This window comes from Meles meles, chromosome 5 (assembly GCF_922984935.1).
Source record: "Meles meles chromosome 5, mMelMel3.1 paternal haplotype, whole genome shotgun sequence".
Lineage (NCBI taxonomy): Eukaryota > Metazoa > Chordata > Mammalia > Carnivora > Mustelidae > Meles > Meles meles.
In genome coordinates, this window is record NC_060070.1 from 117,882,020 (window position 1) to 117,901,137 (window position 19,118).

Sequence of the window (19,118 nt, forward strand, 5' to 3'; positions counted from 1 at the left end):
GATTTTGGAAGTCAGTAACTCTGTGTGCCTGGGGTCTCACTAAGAACTGAAAGTAGAGGAGACTCTGCTGCAGGGAATCATGTGGTTGGAAGTAGCAAAACAAGAGAACAAAACAGGGGGCTTGAATTTAAAAGAATTACGTTTTGTCCTTTTCCTACATATATTTCCTTTTTTATTGTCTTTAAGATTTAGTTCTACGATAAGCCAAACTGTGGGTCTTATTTTTCATTCTTGGTTCAGGCCTTCTTAGACATTGGGTTTGTGCCTGAATATCAGTTATATTTAGCAAAGCCAATATAGGGATTTTCCTAGAAAGCTTCTGTGAAGGGAAAATGTTATAATTTCAACTATTTCAGCACATATGAATTTTTTTTCCACAACCTACAGTTCCTCTAGCCATGTCTATGTATCTAGCACATAGTAAGTTCTTTAAAAAGTATTTATTGAATAAATTAATGCTATTCAGAGAGAAGTGTCTTAGTATTTGAATAGAAAACAATTCAAAGGGACTGAAGCTTGGTTATGATGACTCTGATTCTAATGGCTACTGCCCTAGGGATAATTGGGTTTCTTGATTTATTTATAGTAAACAAGATACATTTCTCTCCAATCAACCCTATTTTGAAGAAAGATGGACTTCTCTTTGTTTTAGCTTTGTTCCCTCTCTTCTGTCTTTTGCTTCCTTTGTCTCTCTTCTTCATGTTCTTCCCCTATCCCTGGTGTCTTATTTTCCCTCTGTTCTTCCTCCCCTTCCTCCTTATTCTTTTCATCTTTATTCCTTAATTTCTTCCTTTTTTTAAACAGTCATCAGATGAAGCAGGTATTTTTTAAAATGAAGTAATGTCTTCTAACATACATTATATTAATTTTACTTTTAGCATATAAAATACATTTAAGATATTTCCTAAGTCTTAGAAAAGCCTGTTCTCTATTTTTAATCTTTTTCTCTTGGAATCATTCATTTTCCAGACACAACCATCTTGTGAACAGAAGTAATCAGTATATGATTTTATATATTTAAAATTAGTATTTAGAAAATAGTAGATCATAGAGAGGCTCCTAAAAACCAGAGAAGTCTTAATTTTAGAGAATAATAAGCCTAAACTACAAAGATTCCAAGCTACTTGATTAGTAGAACAATAGCAAGTATTTTCCTTGACACTAGCTCTCTACTTTTCTAATAAATCATTTCTAAGAGAGTAAGTACATCATTGATTGGAAAGAAAGACTAGCGTTTCACTTTCTGTAGTCCTTTTCAGTAAGCAGGTAGATAGAAACACAAAGAAATGAATAGATAGAAACCTGAGACAAGAAATAGCAGTTCCCTCATGGTGAGAGAAGAGATACGAAGTATGTCCTTTGGTATACCTAAGACCTCTTACAGCATGTCAGACTTGCACAGCCCACCAGATTCCCTGGGGATCAATAACCATCTGGTTCTCCTTTGATTTGAGTAGAATGGAGAAGAAAGTGCAATGCTAGGGGAGAATGCTAGCAAGATAATGCCTTGTCATTGAATTCATCTGTTAGAAGTTTAGTGGTCCCACATACTATTATCCACAAGACATTTTAGATGTCCTAAATGCAATTTTCCACATGACAGATGAGAATATGATCCCTATGATTCCAACTGTAGCAAATTCTATGGAAGGATATAGCATAACTCTTTTCTGTTTATCACCCACAGAGGCTAGATGGAAAATGTCATTTGCTGTAGGAGAAATCCACTTTAATTAAACAGTCAATCTTCTTTAAGTACTCTTCCCTTGGTTCCTATGACACTTCATTCTCTTCATTTCTCTCTTACTATTCTTTGTGTCTTATAAATTCATTCTTAAACTTATACTAATTTTCATTTTGTATGGATCAGTGGATCCTTCGTTAAGATAAAAATTTCCCCATCTGATATCCGATGAACTTTGTTTGTATTAAATTAACTCAAGGATATAGAAGACAATGAGATAAAGTAAATGAAACTAGTGCTGAGTTGTGTGGTTCACATGGTTGAAGTTTATGGTGTACTGGGTCAAGGCTGATGAAAACGGAACTATTTCAATGTTTCAATGCACTAAAAATTGGAGTTTTATTTGAAATCTCTTAAAGGCTTCTTGATAGACTGCTTACTTCTTTTGAAAAAGGAAAGGAATTTGAAGGGAAAACATTAAGGCACACATCATTATATTTTTTTTATGCTGAAGCAGTCCTAAAACAGTAAAATGCAAATTAATGCAAAGGATTATAACCTGAATACCAGGAATAGCATTTATCTGTTTGGATAGATAAACATAAGCCAAAGGGCAATATTTCTACAGGATTTTGTCTGGGAGTGATTACACTGGAGTACTCTGTGATTTTTGAAATATGCTTGTTTCTTAGGACTTTCTTTATTCCTGCAGAGGGCCAGGTTGCTGTTTCCTTTCTTAGTGATTTACTCAAATACTCTGAAATCTTTCTGGATCTCTTTCTTGCTGCTCCATAATAAAAATTGTTGCTCTGGCACAAGATTATAGCTTTAAAGAATAATATCATGTGATAAAAGCAATGGAGATAACATGCAGAATAGACATATTAAATGAAGTAACCCTTAAATATTTGCACGGTTGTGGTTTGAAAGAGAGACTTATAATCCAGCTAGCATTCATTATTCGGTTATTTTGTGGCAGGTATTGTACTTGGTGCTTCCACATAAATTGTCCCATTTAAGTTCAAATCAATAATATTACACAGATGTTATTGATCATATTATTGTATTATCTCATTTTTCAGATGGATAAATCTAGGTATGAAGCAGCTCAGTGATTTTCCTGAGGACACACATACATGATAAAATGGTGGGACTACATTTGAATGTAGGTTTACTGACCTCAGGGAACTTAACTGAAACACTCGAACTCACTATTTCCTTTGCTTGCTATGCCTCTGGCCAAGACAAGAAACACTGACCAATGGAAGTCAAAGCAAGGCAAGTGCAGGCTAAATATAAAAAAGACTTCCTAATGATGAGATCTATACAAAGTAGAATGGAGTGCTTTAGAAATGATTGTCTCCTCTTGGTTGATGTTCTATTGGAGATATAATGAAGACTCACTGGAAATGTTGTAATGAACATTTTTACTACAGGGCAAAGTTAAATTATTCTTAAAATTCTTTTTCTTCCTGTTATGGAGTCTGATAGTTTGAAAAAAAATTCACGTGGATATGTCTGCTTGTAACCTTGCCATCAAGAGTAACTATCTTTGAGGTGTCCCATGCAAAATGCTCCTTTGGCAAACCTTGACTGAATCTAGCTCTCAATTTCCTTTACAAAAATCTATGAGATTGGCAAATGGAGTCTGAGCGTGGAAGAGGAAAGATAATGCACCTCAGAGCATGAAAAAAAGATAGAGAAGCAAGACCAAATGATGAAAAATGAAAGGAAGAGAATGGATTAGGCTTATTTCTTTTTATTTTATCTTATTTATTTTCTTAAAGATTTTGTGTATGTATGTATGTATAGAGAGAGTGTGGGGGGGGGCAGGGAGAAGCAAAGGGAGAGGGAGAATCTGAAGCAGACTTTGCACTGAGCAGAGCCCACCAAAGGGCTCAATCTTTCATGACCGTGAGGTTATGACCTGAGCCGAAATCAAGAGTCAGATGCTTTACTGACTAAGCCAACCAGGCACTCCTCTCCTCTTTTTAAATTAAGAATTTAGAATTTTTTTAAAGCCTTCTAATTAAAATGGGGTATCTATATATAGATGCTTCTTAGTTTGTAAGCACATTAGCTTTCAACAAACTATTTATTAGACCTATTTGTCTTTAAGCTCAAGTCTGGGATATATTTTTATAAAATGGGTTACTAAATGAGTTATTCAAAGTTTGCCATTTTGCATATTCCATCCCCATAATATCTCTCTCATGAGGGAAGTTTCTATAGAATTGGTCAGTATTGTACATTTTGTTGCTAATAGTAATCTGCATATATTATTTGAACCCATGGGACCAAATAAAGGTTATACTTGTGATAAAAATTTTATCAGTGATATTTTACCTGACTAGCCTTTAATTTCTTATATTTCCTTGAATTTAAAGTAGGTATTTTCATTTTGTGAATTGCCATTGTTTGTTAATTACCAATTGCCTGGACACAGAATTTTTTATAAGTGATATGATTCACTCTTTATCCTTTAGAAATATTCTTACAGTTGAAACACTCATCTTGTATGTCTGTACAATATTTTTCAATTTCTTATCTCTTTCATTTAAAAATATATTTTTATTTTCATGTCCCTATTAACTGGTATTTTAAAACCTCTTCTTTCCTTTTTTCTCTTTAAATATTTGTTGAATAAAAATTAAATTGTCACTATACTGTCATAATTATAAATCAGATATGATAAAATAACAAAATCTTTATTTTCTTAATTTTCAGTTTTAGCACACAGAGTACCCTGAATTCTCCCTAAATGTTTCACTGAAATTTCATCAATATGTAAAATTTAGTTCTGTAACAATAAAGTATAAGAATTATTATGGCAGGATATTTAAAAGAAAACAGCACAGTTTTTTTTTAATTTTTTATTTATTTCTTATTTTTTTATAAACATATAATGTATTTTTATCCCCAGGGGTACAGGTCTGTGAATCGCCAGGTTTACACACTTCACAGCACTCTCCATAGCATATACCCTCCCCAATGTCCATATCCCCCCTCCCCCTCTCCCAACCACCCCTCCCCCCAGCAACCCTCAGTTTGGAAAACAGCACAGTTTTAACCTATAATGATGTACTACTTTCTGTGAATAAATGGTATTAAGACACCTCTAAGAAAGAACACCATCACCAGAACATAGAGGAATCGTGCCTTGTCAACCTATGAGAGCAAACCAAGGGAGTAAATAGATCTACTCAAATACTCACAGGAAGTGAGTAATTAATAATCATCATGAAAAACCTCTTATTTCTTTTTTACTTTATTGGAAAAATCAGTGTATTAGTCAGGATAATTTAATCTATGCTACAGTAACAAAAATGCCCAAATCTGGGTGGCTTAACCTAACTATAGTGCTCATTTTGCATGTCCACAGTGGGTCAGTGGTGGAGGTGGCAGTCTGCTCCACTACAGCATTCTTCACTGTCTTATGCTGACTCTGCTTCAGAGTTTTTGGCTTCAGAGGAAAAGGGGGCAAGAGTTGAGCACTGGCGATTACATGTTTCCTCCCAAAGTGTATGTGTTACATCCCTCACATTTCATTGGCTAAATCAGGGCACACTACCACTCTTAACTTCCAGGAAGTGGAAAGCACAATCCTTTATGAACTTAGAAGTACAAAACAGACCAATGTGAACATCAGTCATGGTCTACCATACCCCTGGGTTTTTAAAAAAAAATTAATTAATTTATGTATTTTTATTAACATTTAATGTATTATTTGCCCCAGGGGTACAGGTCTGTGAATCATCGGGCTTACACACTTCACAGCGCTCACCATAGCACATACCCTCCCCAGTGTCCATAACCCAACCACCTTCTCCATACACCACTAGGTTTTTTACTTCTCTTAAATTTTCTCCAATCTAAGCACAACCATATAAAACATGCTTTAGCAGGTTAGTATGCAGGGCTACAGCTGGGACTGAAATGACCACACTTGCCATCTTTCAATGGTGGCCAGAATTGAGGTGCTTGGTTGAGGATGGAGACTGTGTATATCTGTAAGAGTAGCGTGGTTGAAAATGCATTGATTTCAGTAACACAGGCTGGCATGGACTCCTTTACTGACCTTCAGTGCTTTCCTGTGGTGCAGATCTATTTTGGGAGTGCTGGTCAGCGAGGTCAGCATGGTCTTGGAGAAAATTCTGAGCTGCTGGCTTGGTGCTAAGAACTATGGACCAAGGCCCACTCTGTAAAGGTGATGGGGAAGAGTGAAGATGATGTTACTGATTTTACTAAAATCATAATTTTTATTAGCCTTGGGGCACCTAGGTGGCTCAGTCTATTAAACTTCTGACTCCTGATCTCAGCTCAGATCTTGATCTCAGGGTTATAAGTTTAAGCCCCATGGTGCGCTCCACACTTAAACCATATAAGTAAATAAAAAAAATAAAAAGACATTAGTCCAGTGACATAAGGTTTTATTCTTGGCCTTAGTTTCCTCATAGAAAATTCGGAAATGGCCTTATTACATTTTGTTAGTTTAAAATGAAAAACCTTCCAAAACAGTGTTCTGGGATAGGTCAAAACGGAGTTAGCAGAGCCTTCAAAGTCTTAGAAAACGTCCTCTAAATGTGTATGTTTTAGAAGTGCTTAAGCTTTGACATTAGTTATGGACTGAGGAACTTAGACACTCTTTATGATGTAAAAGCTCTAACTTGCTGAAGATTGTTAAAAGGTAACAAATGTAGAAGTGACAAGCCCTGGGAGAGAAGCTACCTCCCTTTGATTTCGGCAGAAGTCTGAATCCTGCTTCTGAAAGAGGGACGCCTCTTTCCTCTCCCCCGATCCCCCTCATTCTCTCTTGCTCTCTTTTTCTCACTTCTTTCCTTTCTGCTCTCTTTTTCTTTTAGTCTTTCTTTTTCTTGCTTTCTTTTTGTCTTTTCTTTCATTCTTCGCATTAACAAGCGACTGTTCTTTCTGCAATGTTTTGCTTGGCAGTCTAGCCTTTAACTTTATACTATTTAATATTCTCTTGGAGAATGACTTTAGGCATTGCAGAAATATAGGTAATGTACTCAAACTAAGTTGCTTCTGTCTTTAATTAGATTATAATTGTGTTTGGTAATTAAAAAAAATGAAGCGAAAGCAATAATTAAGTAAAAGCTTGTTACCTCTCTTTTCTTTCCTTTATCTTTCTAGTTCTTTGGAAGGAGACAGGATTTAATTTTGCACTGTTAGATAAATCCTGGCAGGAGCTAGACTGAATATGATGGATAATGACCTAGGTTAATAAAATGGAACTTTAAAAACCTTCTCTCACCAGCTTACTTTAGCATTTGGGCTGACTTAAGGAACCCTTTTCTCTGACACAACTGCTCTCCGCATTTAGTCTTTTGAGCTTCCTAATCTTTCTGGCATAGAACTCATTTAAGGTTAACGGAAAGAATTTTTTTTCCTGAAGTGATAGGTACAATTTCTTTTTAGGAATAGGAAGTAAGTACATTTTTTAAAGAGAAAAGATTTATAGATTCTAAATGGCCCAACTGTAATCAAAGTAAATTCTACTACATTTCCACCAGATGGCACCCCCTTTTTGAACTTTGGAAAAATCCTGAAGGCCGAGGAAAACCGTTTTTATTTTAGAGATGGGATTGGTACTGGAAAATTTTCAGCCAAAGGACTTGATTCAATAGAAAATAATACTTAAACTATTCTAAGATGCTTCCAAAGTAAAATGCATAATTGAATAATGTGTTTAATTTGGGAAAAATTAAGTCAATATAAATAAAGCCAATCCTAGTTTAACCTGAACTCCACACAATTTAGGTTCCAATAAATTTTAATTTTCATATGATATGATCTTTCTAACCAGCTCTCATTTTGAGTGCCTCCTTTAACTTTTAAGAAAGGACAGCCACTAGAGTATATTTAGCAACTGAGTGTCCTAAATGGAGATTTAATTCAATTTGTAAATCAATCATCAACGGGTCAGTCAAAAATTCCTAGGTAAACACTATAACATTTTATCCAAAACCATGAGATTGGCAGTGTGGATCTTCCAAGTTAAACAATTTGGGGCCAAGTCTGCTGGCCACACACTTCTTGTCCAGGCACGTGGCTCCTTCTGAATCTCTGGCTCAACTCTCATACTACCCTGGCTACTCTTCTTGGGTGACCTTTCCCAGCATCTATTTACCTTTGTCACCTCAACACAATCAGTCGGTGGACAAGCATTCTGTTTCACTGTCCTGTATTCACCAAAGACTTACATTTTCCATTTTTACTGAGTAGGGTCTAAACTGGAACTTTGCTTTTGTTTCCCTTGGAACGTTACTCATTAACGATAAACACGCAAGAGCAAGCAAGAGAGATCCATCTAAAAATATGCATTTGCTACTAGGCAGGGGTTCTTATATGTTTTGCTGCTCATATGAGATACATAGTCCATGTCCTAAAGTTGGTAAATTCAATAAAGTTATTGAAGACTGTCAGGGAGGTGGGTGGGGCCAATATAAGATTGACTGGCTTAGCTGGAACTAGGACCAATTTTTCATAAATTGAGTCTATGATACTTGCCTTACATTTGCTTAAAAGTGAGATGTTCAGGGGCGCCTGGGTGGCTCAGTGGGTTAAAACCTCTGCCTTTGGCTCGGGTCATGGTCCCAGGGTCCTGGGATTGAGCCCCACATTGGGCTTTCTGCTCAGCGGGGAGCCTGCTTCCCTTCTTCTCTCTCTGCCTGGCTCTCTGCCTACTTGTGATCTCTGTCTGTCAAATAAATAAATAAAATCTTAAAAAAAAAGTGAGATGTTCACTGTTGGTGGGAATGCAAGCTGGTGAAGCCACTCTGAAAAACAGTATAGAAACTCAAAAAGTTGAAACTAGAGCTACCCTACAACCCAGCAATTGCATTACTGGGTATTTAGCCCAAAGATAAAAATGTAGTGATCTGAAGGGGCACCTGCACCCCAATGTTTATAACAACAATGTCCACAATAGCCAAACTATGGAAAGACCTCAGAAGTCCATCGACAGATGAATGGATAAAGAAGATGTGGTATACCTACAGTGGAATATTATGTAGGCATCAAAAAGAAGGACATCTTTCCATTTGCAATGACATGGATGGAACTAGCAGGTATTATGCTAAGCAAAATAAGTCAGTCAGAGAAAGACAGTTATCATATGATCTCACTGATATGTGGCATTTAAGAAACAAAACAGAGGATCATAGGGGAAGAGAAAAAAAATAAAATAAGATGAAACTAGAGAGGGAGACACACCTAAGAGACTCTTAATCATAGAAAACAAACTGAAGGTTGCTGAAGGGGAGGGGGGTGTAAAGATGAGGTAATTGGGTGATGGACATTAAGGAGAGCATGTGAAGTAATGAGCACTAAGTGTTATATAAAAGTGATGAATCATAGGCCTGTACCTCTGAAACCTATATTACATTATATGTTAATTAATTGAATTTAAGTAAGAAATGTTTTAAAAAATGAGTTGTTCAGGTTTTCCCCCAATTCTCCACGTGGATGCTCAGTTTGATAGTAATTTTTCCTCATTTCTGATTTTTCCCAAGATCAAGAAAATTAGTATCTCACCCTATGAGATGAAATGGAAAAAATATGAGAAAGAAATTTAAGTTTTTTGTAGTGGTATTCTTTCTTTCACTGCTGTTATTTATTTCCTTCTATTATGTTCATGCTTTACATAAGTGTCACTTGATTTAATCTGTAGAAGGAAAGTATTGATGACTATATTTGATGGGCTCATAGAAGATGTATTTTTTGATAAGATAACGAAAAATTTCTATGGGAAATGTTATTTGCATCTGCCCTGATAAAAGCATCTTAACAATCTGTTCACATGGTTGCCAGATTTAACAAGTAAAAATACTTGTTAATTGCCCCATTTAGTTGTGAATTTCATATAAATAATACATAAGTTTTTGGGTATAAGTATACCCCCATGCAATATTTGAGATATACTTATGGATTAAAAATCTATTTGTGATTTATCTGAAATTCAGATTTAACCAGTGTCTTATATTTTGTATCACACCTCTACCTGGTAGATGATTCTTCTAGGTGCAACCCTTCTCCACAGTTGCTGCAACAAAGACTGTGGAAAATCTTCTGCATCTCAAAACCTCTCAACTTTTCTGCCAACATCTTACTCCCCAAGTATGAACTACTAATCTTAAGAAATGAACCACTGTACTTTGCTGTTTTGGGGAAAATTCTACACTAACTTCATTTAGAGTTGCAGAGCCAATAAGATAAAAAGCTGCCAGTGGGGGCACCTGGGTGGCTCAGTGGGTTAATCCTCTGCCTTCAGCTCAGATCATGATCTCAGGGTCCTGGGATCGGGCCCCCGCATCGGGCTCTCTGCTCAACAGGGAGTCTGCTTCCCCCTCTCTCTCTGCCTGCCTCTCTGCCTGCTTAAAAAAAAAAAAAAAAGCTGCCAGTGTTTTCTGGATTCTCCTGAAGAAGGGCTATGCCTCAAGTAGCTCTCCAAACTTCAGATCACAGGGTTGTATTAAATAAGCTCTCTGAGGACCTCTGGGTTAAGAGTATTCAGACTAACCTTGAATTTGATCTTACCTAGCAGGAAACAGACCTGGAAAGAAGTTATCTAAAATGATGATCATCAGATTTTACCTCTGCCCTTCAAGCTTTGCCATGGGGAATGGGGGCAGAGAGTAAAAATTCTTCATGCGAGCCACAGAGAGTTTGTCTGGGAAGAGTTATGAAACCAACCCCATATTGTTTCTTTTCCTTATTAGCAGAGGAAATAGCATGGGCCTTGGGCATGTGTTCAAAGGTACATCCCGGTTTGTACATCTGTTCATCTCAGGGTAACCTATAAGTCTTCTTTCAGAAATATTGCAAAATAAATCTTTCTTGAGAAAGAGGAAAAAGGAAAATTATAGCATTAAAACACCCCTTACAACATATTTATAAATATTAAACTTTGCTTTAGTACATCCTTTAAAAAATCTGATAATTATGTGTACAAATTTATGTTCAGTGTTAGTGGGTGTAATGTGTAGACAAAGAAAAAAATCAGAATTCTTATATCGCCTGAGGTGATAATCCAAGAGGGGAGACTGATGTATGCATGTAAATCAATTAAGCAACATTACAAAGAAGTATACTAACAAGTGCCAAGTTGTTCATAGAAAGAACAGATGTGTAGCAGTTCACTGAAATGGAAAATCCATGGAGGCTTGAGTGGACCTCGAGTGATGGGCTCCATGTGAACTAATGAAGGAGAATAGAAAGTAGAAGGAAAGAAGGCTGAGAAAGGACAGGAGGTTTTGAGGGTCAATAAAGACCAGGTCTAGATAGAGGAGAAAATCCCTATTGAGACTCATGTGGAGAGAAATTTGCACCCGGAGAATGACATAGTGTTATAATAGGGTAAGGAGTTTATACTTGGTCCTCTAGGGCTTGGGGGGCCATTGGTGATTTCAAATCATGGCATGATAGGATGAAAGTGATCTGTAAACTGGAGAAAAGAGAGAAAAGATGGATTTTGCAGTGTAGGTGTGAAGTGGTTGTGTACATAATGTGGTGTTAGCCTGAAAACCAACAAAATCTTTCCTAATATCTATAAATTAGTAAATGCAAAACATGCACAAATGTACACAGAGACGTACATAGCATGCATGTAAAGCATACTCTGCTCTCTGCTTCCCAAAGAATTACTCTTCACTTTGCTATGCAATCCCTGGGAGAGGCACATTGAAAACTCAGTGAATGTCTTACATGACCTCTGTTCTTCGTGGTGACTGTATCCAGGTGGAGCTGCACATTGTGTTCATTTTGCTTTTTGGTATTCCGTTATCACTCTATCACAAAGGGGGAGGGGTCCTTATACAGAGAGTGACTTTTTTATTTTTTTGAAGATTCTTCAAGTCTTCATGATTATAAATAAATTAAAAGCAGAAAGAGTAGTCTCTCTTTGCCACATAATTAAAAATAATCTTTCAAGTGACATGATTAAGTGTTAAATGAAATCCTTGCTGCAGTCAATTCCAGAACAATTCCTAAAGACCTTAGGAATGTAAAATCTATTTGTTGTATGCAAGTGGGAAATAATATTTTGTTGTTTCTGTATTTAAAAATTTTTTTTTGAAGATTTTATTTATTTGACAGACAGAGATCACAAGTAGGCAGAGAGGCAGGCAGAGATGAGAAAGGGGGAAGCAGGCTCCCTGCTGAGCAGAGAGCCCCATGAGGAGCTTGATGTGGGACTCAATTCCAGGACCCCTAGATCATGACCTGAGCTGAAGGCAGAGGCTTAACCCATTGAGCTACCCAGGGGCCCCTTAAATTTTTTTTTTTTTTAAGGGAATAACAAATCTAGCATGGTGAGGTCTCTGATGCTTTCAATATAAAAAGGAAACATAATGTAAATAACTTACAGATTTGAAGCTTGGTTCTCACTAGCTTTTCCTGTGTTGTAAAAAATAGTTACAGAACCCTGAGAGAAAGCAGAATGGGAATAATATTATTCTTAAAGACCTTTGTGTTCCCGAACAGACTGTCTTTTACTGTAGTACCTATAAGGTACCTGTAGTACCTTGTTTTTATTATTGCTTGCAAGTTAATCTTCATTTTTACTGTTGTCTTAATTCCAGAGTCCTCTGGGCTGTGTCTCCATAATGAAATCAAGAGTAGAGATTGAAACTGGATTAATTCACATGCTTGTCTCAAGTCTCTGATGGGCAACGGAGAAGTCAACATCTACATTAGTCAAGGTTCTCCAGAGAAGCAGAACCAATGAGATATATGGGCAGCAGGGGACCCAAGTCTGAGTCTAAAAGCCTAGGAACCAGGAGCTCTGATGTCTGAGAGCAGAAGATATACATCTCCGCTCAAGTAGAGAGAATGAATTTGCCTCTCCTATGCCTTTTTTTTCCTATTCAGGCACTCAGTGAACTGGGTGATGCTGATTTGTATTGGTGAGGGCATTTTTCTTTACTCAATCTACAATTCAAACGTTAATTTCTCTCAGAAACTCCCTTACAGACACACCCAGAAATAATGCTTTATCAGCTATCTGGGCATTCCTTAGCTCAGTCAAGTTGACACAAAATTAATCATCACAATCTCAATGGCCTTAGTATGTAAGTAGATAATTCAAATATGACTCAAATGTAATATTTTAGAAGAAATTTAACACCGCTTCTGCCTCTCAAAATCATTCAACTTTATTCAAATTTATATTTGGAAGTAGTGAAGAAGACATTAAAAAACGAGTTAGTCCATTATTTATGTACTTATTATTCTGATAAGTGCTATGAAAAAAAATATAGAGAGCTATCAGAAAATCAAATAGGTGGAAACATAAATATGCTTGGGGATTCCCTGAGGAAGTGATTTTTAAACCAGAATTAAAGATGGATACATTCTAGATAGGTGAAGGAAGATGAAGTGCTGGAAAGAATGCCAGGCAGAGCACACTGCATATGGAAAGGAGCCAAACAGAAATAGCAGGACTTGATTATTGACTGGCTACGGGAGGTGAGAGAGGGTGAGATGCCAAAGATGACTTTCAGATTTGTGAAATGGGTAATACAGGGAGAGAAGGAGATACCAGAGAGCATGAGTTGGGAGGTGAGTCTAGTTCAGACAGTGAACTGCTTGAGGGCAGAATTGTGTGTTATCAAGCTTTTGCTTTATGTATTGCAAAAATCATGGTTGAGGAAACAAATTAATCATATATTCACAAAAATCTATTTTAAGGTATTATGGGACTTTGGTGTAACATTTTTTTGTGTAAGAAGTTAAATTTTTCTCAAGGGTTTCTGCTGGTGGAATTCATATTTGAATCTGAGAAAACACTGACGTTTGGCACGTGTATTTCCTCCATACAAACAAGGTCAGTGCTTTTATTGTAATTTTGTACTTCATCACTACCTCTTTTTATTAGTGGAAATGCTAATTCCTGAGATGAAGCCACATGCTACTTGGCAACTTTATTGCCATATTAGAGCAAATTTACTGTGATTCACAGTTTCACCATAAAATAGCATTTATATTACGAATTTAGTAGTGAAGGAACAAACATTTATTCTGGGACTGCTTTGTGCCAACATTATATTAACAGGTTATAGCAAGGTTATTTCATTTCGTCCTCACAAGCAATCTTTCACAAATTGTAAGTGTTTTTGCCTTGGCCGCAAATTCTTACTACTGTATTACATTTCTGGATTACAACAGTCTTAAGATCATACTTTTTTTGGATAAATTTTTAGTGTTTGTACTATTTATTATTAAGCATGAAGAATGCATGTAAACTTCCTTTAAACTCACAGAAATTCAAGCAATTATGCTGCTATCTTTTAAAGCAGTTGCTTAAGACAGCTAGCATCTTTTAGAATTGATGCTGCCAAATTTCTCCATATGTTGTAAAGCCCAAGAGAGACATTTGCTGTCTTTCCATTTTAATGATGTATATATACTCTCTCTCTCTCTCTCTCTCTCTTTTTTTTTAAATCTTTTCCCCATTCTTGGCTGCTGTTAGGGTTACCTAATTGTCTTCTGCTGAGACACTTAACGCACAATCTTGAAGTACAAAGAGCCATGAGACTGTCAGGCCAAAAGGAAACAGAGAATGGAATAAGATTGATGTAGGGACGTCGAGAAAGAGATTTAAACATTTGTGTATCATCTGTCTGTCGGAGTGGTGGTCAGATATTTAGGTCAAGGTGACCTAAAATATCAACCAACCAGTGCGGCAGAGCTACCCACAATCAGAGCAGATGCATCACTGATTAGAGTGGAAATCCCAACCACAAATCATTGTTAGGAACTTCTAACTGACTATCTATGAGTCTTGGGAGTAACTGGCTAAGTGTGGTACTTGTGAATTTTAAGAAGGTTTGGGATGCCTATGCTATATAAAAGTATGAACTTATTTGTCTTTACAAAGGGAAATATTTGATCTGAGAAGGATAGCAATGGTATGTTTTATTCTTATTTTTTAAAAGATTTTACTTACTTATTTGACAGAGATCACAAGTAGGCAGAGAGGCAGGCAGAGAGAGAGAGAGGAGGAAGCAGGCTCCCTGCGGAGCAGAGAGCCCAATGCAATCTCAGGACCCTGAGTTCATGACCTGAGCTGAAGGCAGAGGCTTAACCCACGGAGCCACCCAGGCACCTCAATGGTATGTTTTAATTAAATTTTTTTTATTGTTTTTTAAAATTTATTTATTTTTTCAGCGTAACAGTATTCATTGTTTTTGCACAACACCCAGTGCTCCATGCAAAACGTGCCCTCCCTATTACCCACCACCTGTTCCCCGAAACTCCCACCCCTGACGCTTCAAAACCCTCAGGTTGTTTTTCAGAGTCCATAGTCTTTTATGGTTCGCCTCCCCTTCCAATTTTTTTTTTTATAAACATATAATGTATTTTTATCCCCAGGGTACAGGTCTGTGAATCGCCAGGTTTACACACTTCACAGCACTCACGATAGCACATACCCTCCCCAATGTCCATAACCCCCTCAACCTCTCCCAATCCCACCTCCCCCCAGTAACCCCCAGTTTGTTTTGTGAGATTAAGAGTCATTTATGGTTTGTCTCCCTCGCAATCCCATCTTGTTTCATTTATTCTTCTCCTATCCCCCTACCCCCCCATGTTGCTTCTCCGTGTCCTCATATCAGGGAGATCATATGATAGTTATCTTTCTCCGATTGACTTATTTCACTAAGCATGATACCCTCTAGTTCCATCCACGTCATCGCAAATGGCAAGATTTCATTTCTTTTGATGGCTGCATAGTATTCCATTGTGTATATGTACCACATCTTCTTTATCCATTCATCTGTTGATGGACATCTAGGTTCTTTCCATAGTTTGGCTATTGTAGACATTGCTGCTATAAACATTCGGGTACATGTGCCCATTTGGATCACTATGTTTGTATCTTTAGGGTAAATACCCAGTAGTGCAATTGCTGGGTCATAGGGTAGTTCTATTTTCAACATTTTGAGGAACCTCCATGCTGTTTTCCAGAGTGGTTGCACCAGCTTGCATTCCCACCAACAGTGGAGGAGGGTTCCCCTTTCTCCGCATCCTCGCCAGCATCTGTCATTTCCTGACTTGTTAATTTTAGCCATTCTGACTGGTGTGAGGTGATATCTCATTGTGGTTTTGATTTGTATTTCCCTGATGCCGAGTGACGTGGAGCACTTTTTCATGGGTCTGTTGGCCATCTGGATGTCTTCTTTGCAGAAATGTCTGTTCATGTCCTCTGCCCATTTCTTGATTGACTGTTTGTTCTTTGGGTGTTGAGTTTGCTAAGTTCCTTATAGATTTTGGATACTAGCCCTTTATCTGATATGTCGTTTGCAAATATCTTCTCCCATTCTGTCAGTTGTCTTTTGGTTTTGTTAACTGTTTCCTTTGCTGTGCAAAAGCCTTTGATCTTGATGAAATCCCAATAGTTCATTTTTTGCCCTTGCTTCCCTTGCCTTTGCCGTTGTTCCTAGGAAGATGTTGCTGCGGCTGAGGTCGAAGAGGTTGCTGCCTGCGTTCTCCTCAAGGATTTTGATGGATTCCTTTCTCACATTGAGGTCCTTCATCCATTTTGAGTCTATTTTCGTGTGTGGTGTAAGGAAGTGGTCCAATTTCATTTTTCTGCATGTGACTGTCCAATTTTCCCAGCACCATTTATTGAAGAGGCTGTCTTTTTTCCATTGGACATTCTTTCCTGCTTTGTCGAAGATTAGTTAACCATAGAGTTGAGGGTCTATTTCTGGGATTTCTATTCTGTTCCACTGATCGATGTGTCTGTTTTTGTGCCAGTGCCATGCTGTCTTGATGATGACAGCTTTGTAATAGAGCTTGAAGTCCGGAATTGTGATGCCACCAACTTTGGCTTTCTTTTTCAATATTCCTTTGGCTATTCGAGGTCTTTTCTGGTTCCATATAAATTTTAGGATTATTTGTTCCATTTCTTTGAAAAAAATGGATGGTATTTTGATAGGGATTGCATTAAATGTGTAGATTGCTTTAGGTAGCATAGCATTTTCACAATATTTATTCTTCCAATCCAGGAGCATGGAACATTTTCCCATTTCTTTGTGTCTTCCTCAATTTCTTTCATGAGTACTTTATAGTTTTCTGTGTATAGATTCTTAGCCTCTTTGGTTAGGTTTATTCCTAGGTATCTTATAGTTTTGGGTGCAATTGCAAATGGGATGGACTCCTTAATTTCTCTTTCTTCTGTCTTGTTGTTGGTGTACAGAAATGCAACTGATTTCTGTGCATTGATTTTATATCCTGACACTTTACTGAATTCCTGGACAAGTTCTAGCAGTTTTGGAGTGGAGTCTTTTGGGTTTTCCACATATAGTATCATATCATCTGCGAAGAGTGATAGTTTGACTTCTTCTTTGCCAATTTGGATGCCTTTAATTTCTTTTTGTTGTCTGATTGCTGAAGCTAGGACTTCTAGTAGTATGTTGAATAGCAGTGGTGATAATGGACATCCCTGCCGTGTTCCTGACCTTAACGGAAAAGCTTTCAGTTTTCCTCCATTGAGAATGATATTTGCGGTGGGTTTTTCATAGATGGCTTTGATAATATTGAGGTATGTGCCCTCTATCCCTACACTTTGGAGAGTTTTGATCAGGAAGGGATGCTGTACTTTGTCAAATGCTTTTTCAGCATCTATTGAGAGTATCATATGGTTCTTGTTCTTTCTTTTATTAATGTGTTGTATCACATTGATTGATTTGCGGATGTTGAACCAACCCTGCAGCCCTGGAATAAATCCCACTTGATCGTGGTGAATAATCCTTTTAATGTACTGTTGAATCCTATTGCTAGTATTTTGGTGAGAATTTTTGCATCTGTGTTCATCAAGGATATTGGTCTGTAGTTCTCTTTTTTGGTGGGATCCTTGTCTGGTTTTGGGATCAAGGTAATGCTGGCCTCCTAAAATGAGTTTGGATGTTTTCCTTCCATTTCTATTTTTTGGAACAGTTTCAGGAGAATAGGAATTAGTTCTTCTTTAAATGTTTGGTAGAATTCCCCTGGGAAGCCGTCTGGCCCTTGGCTTTTGTTTGTTTGGAGATTTTTGATGACTGTTTCAATCTCCTTACTGGTTATGGGCCTGTTCAGGTTTTCTATTTCTTCCTGGTTCAGTTGTGGTAGTTTATGTGTCTCTAGGAATGCATCCATTTCTTCCAGATTGTCAAATTTGTTGGCGTAGAGTTGCTCATAGTATGTTCTTATAACTGTCTGTATTTCTTTGGTGTTAGTTGTGATCTCTCCTCTTTCATTCATGATTTTATTGATTTGGGTCCTTTCTCTTTTCTTTTTGATGAGTCTGCCCAGGGGTTTATCAATCTTATTGATTCTTTCAAAGAACCAGCTCCTAGTTTCATTGATTTTTTTGTTGTTTTTTTGGTTTCTATTTCATTGATTTCTGCTCTAATCTTTATGATTTCTCTTCTCCTGCTGGGTTTAGGGTTTCTTTCTTGTTCTTTCTCCAGCTCCTTTATGTGTAGGGTTAGGTTGTGTACTTGAGACCTTTCTTGTTTCTTGAGAAAGGCTTGTACCGCTATATATTTTCCTCTCAAGACTGCTTTTGCTGTGTCCCACAGATTTTGAATCATTGTGTTTTCATTATCATTTGTTTCCATGAATTTTTTCAATTCTTCTTTAATTTCCTGGTTGACCCATTCGTTCTTTAGAAGGATGCTGTTTAGTCTCCATGTATTTGGGTTCTTTCCAGCTTTCCTCTTGTGATTGAGTTCTAGCTTCAGAGCATTGTGGTCTGAAAATATGCAGGGAATGATCCTAATCTTTTGATACCGGTTGAGACCTGATTTGTGACCCAGGATGTGATCTATTCTGGAGAAGGTTCCATGTGCACTAGAGAAGAATGTGTATTCTGTTGCTTTGGGATGAAATGTTCTGAATATATCTGTGATGTCCATCTGGTCCAGTGTGTCATTTAAGGCCTTTATTTCCTTGTTGATCTTTTGCTTGGATGATCTGTCCATTTCAGTGAGGGGAGTATTAATGTCCCCTACTATTATTGTATTATTATTGATGTGTTTCTTTGATTTTGTTATTAATTGGTTGATATAGTTGGCTGCTCCTACGTTAGGGGCATAGATATTTAAAATTGTTAGATCTTCTTGTTGGTCAGACCCTTTGAGTAGGATATAGTGTCCTTCCTCATCTCTTAGTATAGTCTTTGGCTTCAAATCGAATTGATCTGATATAAGGATTGCCACCCCAGCTTTCTTCTGATGTCCATTAGCATGGTAAATTGTTTTCCATCCCCTCGCTTTAAATCTGGAGGTGTCTTCGCATCTAAAATGAGTTTCTTGTAGGCAACATACTGATGGGTTTTGTTTTTTTATCCATTCTGATACCCTGTGTCTTTTGATTGGGGCATTTAGCCCATTAACATTCAGGGTAACTATTGAGAGATATGAATTTAGTGCCA